Source organism: Vicia villosa, linkage group LG2 (assembly GCF_029867415.1).
Source record: "Vicia villosa cultivar HV-30 ecotype Madison, WI linkage group LG2, Vvil1.0, whole genome shotgun sequence".
Lineage (NCBI taxonomy): Eukaryota > Viridiplantae > Streptophyta > Magnoliopsida > Fabales > Fabaceae > Vicia > Vicia villosa.
This window is the reverse complement of record NC_081181.1, coordinates 28,387,042-28,389,851: the sequence shown is the minus strand read 5'-3', so window position 1 is coordinate 28,389,851 and position 2,810 is coordinate 28,387,042. Positions and strand designations below refer to the sequence as shown.

At 41.1% G+C, this 2,810-nt stretch overlaps 1 non-coding gene across 1 annotated transcript; it reads right to left on the bottom strand.

Moving 5' to 3' along the window:
• Nucleotides 1-549: 549 nt before the first annotated feature.
• On the bottom strand, nucleotides 550-656 carry LOC131654278 (small nucleolar RNA R71). The gene has a single exon (XR_009299321.1). It is a non-coding gene; the product is annotated as a small nucleolar RNA R71 (small nucleolar RNA).
• Between the last annotated feature and the right edge of the window lie 2,154 nt (nucleotides 657-2,810).

Below are 2,810 nucleotides of genomic sequence, written 5' to 3'. Positions count from 1 at the left end.
TGTATGCCAAATACTCGTTCACAAGGAGGAGATTTAATACAACGAATTAACGAGATCGAACGTTTCATTAACGTCAAATGTCGAGCTCGCAATCTTCCCGAAGTAGCACCAATTCCGATTAATCAGGAATTGACTTTTACTGATCAAATTAATCAAATCACCCCAAAGTTAGAGATGGCTGCTCTTCGTCCTCTTAGAGACTATGCCGCTCCTTCGCGCGCTGAACCGCATTCAAGTATCGCACCACCTGCGATTGAGGCAAACAATTTCGAACTGAAACCTTCGTTGGTCCAAGCTGTTCAACAGAATCAATTCTCTGGAAGCCCTGCAGACGACCCCAACCTCCATTTATCTGTGTTCGTGCAATACGCCGACACTGTCAAAGCTAACAACGTTAGTTCCGAAGCTATTCGATTACGTCTCTTTCCTTTCTCCTTGAGAGATAGAGCTAGAGCGTGGCTTCAATCCCTGCCTTCTAATTCCATAACTACATGGGACGAATTGAAGAGAGTATTCTTAGCGAGATACTTTCCGCCTAGCAAAACTGCTATGCTCAGAGGTCAAATCAACGGATTTACCTAGAAAGATAATGAATCACTCTTCGAAGCTTGGGAACGTTACAAGGACATGCTTAGACTATGCCCTCATCATGGACTCGAACCATGGCTGATCATCCATACTTTCTATGGTGGTCTCTTATATAACACTAAAATGACTATAGATGCCGCTGTTGGCGGAGCATTAATGGACAAACCTCATGATGAAGCATATAACCTCATAGAGAACATGGCACAAACCATTACCAATGGGGTGGAGAACGAGCCGCTCTAGAGAAAGCCCAAACCAAAGGAGGAATGTACGAAATAAGTGGTATAGACCGCGTTAACACTAAAGTAGACGCTTTAACTCAAAAGATCGAGAACTTAACCATCACTCCTTCAGCCACCGCTGCTGATGTAACTCCTAACTGCGAGATTTGTGGATTAACTAGACACGCAGTTGCCGAATGTCAACTCTTGACTGGAGTCCCATCTGATCAAGTAAACTATGCTCAAGGAAACCCTTATTCTAACACGTACAACCCTGGATGGAAATACCACCCGAACTTTTCTTATAAAAACAACAACGCGTTGTACGCGCCTGGACAAGCACCTGCTGTGCCACCTGGCTACCAAAAAGCGCCTGTAGCTGCTCAAAACACCCCTAGGAAGTCAAACCTAGAAATCATGATGGAGAACTTTATAGCTTCCCAACAACAAACCAATAAGGACTTCCTAAATAAAAACATCCACAATAGCGAGCAACTAAAACAACTATCGAACAAAGTAGATGCCTTAGCTACGCATAACAAAATGTTAGAAACTCAAATCTCACAAGTAGCTCAACAACAAGCACCTACTGCCGCCCCTGCTGGCACGTTTCCTGCTCAACCACAACCTAATCCTAAAGGACATGCGAACGCGATAACACTACGAAGTGGAACGAATTACGATGGACCCATTGATCCTAGAACTCAAAACGCACCCATGTCACAACAAGAGCCAAAGGAAACCCAAAAGACATCAACCGATGATCAAACTGCTAAGGCCAATGAGAGCAACAATGAAGTGGAACCTGAAAAAGAGAAACCTTACGTTCCACCACCACCTTATAAGCCACCAATTCCTTACCCTCAGAGATTAGCTAAATCAAAAACCGAAGCGCAATTTAAAAGATTTGTAGAACTTCTGAAACAATTAAACATAACCATACCGTTTACAGAAGCCATAACTGAAATGCCTTCATACGCTAAATTCCTAAAAGAAATCCTATCATACAAAACGAAACTCGAGGATAACAAAACTGTAACGCTTACCGCTGAATGTAGCACTATCATCCAAAAACTGAAATTCAATGTGAAATCGTGTATGATCATGATATGATGCAATTGATTGAGGGTTATTATTCAGTGATGGTGCAGAAACAAGATGGTAACTCAGTTTTTCATTTATGATGCATGTATGATAGAGTTTGAAGTTCATGAGCACTTACCTCAAAAACGACCAAGCTGGAGATTGAATTTTGCAAAGGAGGTGTTCCAGTTGTTGTTTCTTGATCTGGACAGCATCAATGGACCTTATGGAACATGTTTGAATGCTTGGAACAGTTTGAATTCACTTGAGCAAGGCCATGGAACCCGATCTGCAGAAGCTTCAAGTATGGATCGAGCTTGATGATTATGAGGTTACAGGTTGATGGTGAGTGTTTGGATAGTTCATATGAAGTATATGGATGGTGTTTGAAGTGTTAGTTTGGACAGAAATAGCCTGGAATTGATTTTGGCATGATAAGGCTTATTATGTGCATATATGGAAGTGAGGTAGTGATCCTGAGATTTGAGGTGTTTTTGGGTGCATGAGTGATTCAAACACATCCCATATGATGTTTATGGTTTGCTAGAATCATCACTTTGGCCATAGCTTCAAGGATTTGGAGGTTGGGATTTCTACCTCACTTTGAAACATGAAACTTGCAATTCAAGAAAGAAAGAGAAAACCTATGCTTTGTGAGGTTTTGGTGTGATTTTGAATGAGGTAATGATCTCTATTTATAGGCCAAAGAGTCTGAACTCAGAGCTTTGCAACTTGCTTCAAGAAGTGATGATTTGGCTTAAGGGATAGAAAGGAATCTTTCACATTTAATGCAATGGTTAAAAGTAACTAAACCATGGTTATTTTGGCCAAGCTTCTTATCTCTTTCCTATCTGATCTTAAACCAGAAAATATCATTCAATCATTGCTTTGGTGTGTCATTACTTGCATTATTTGGCA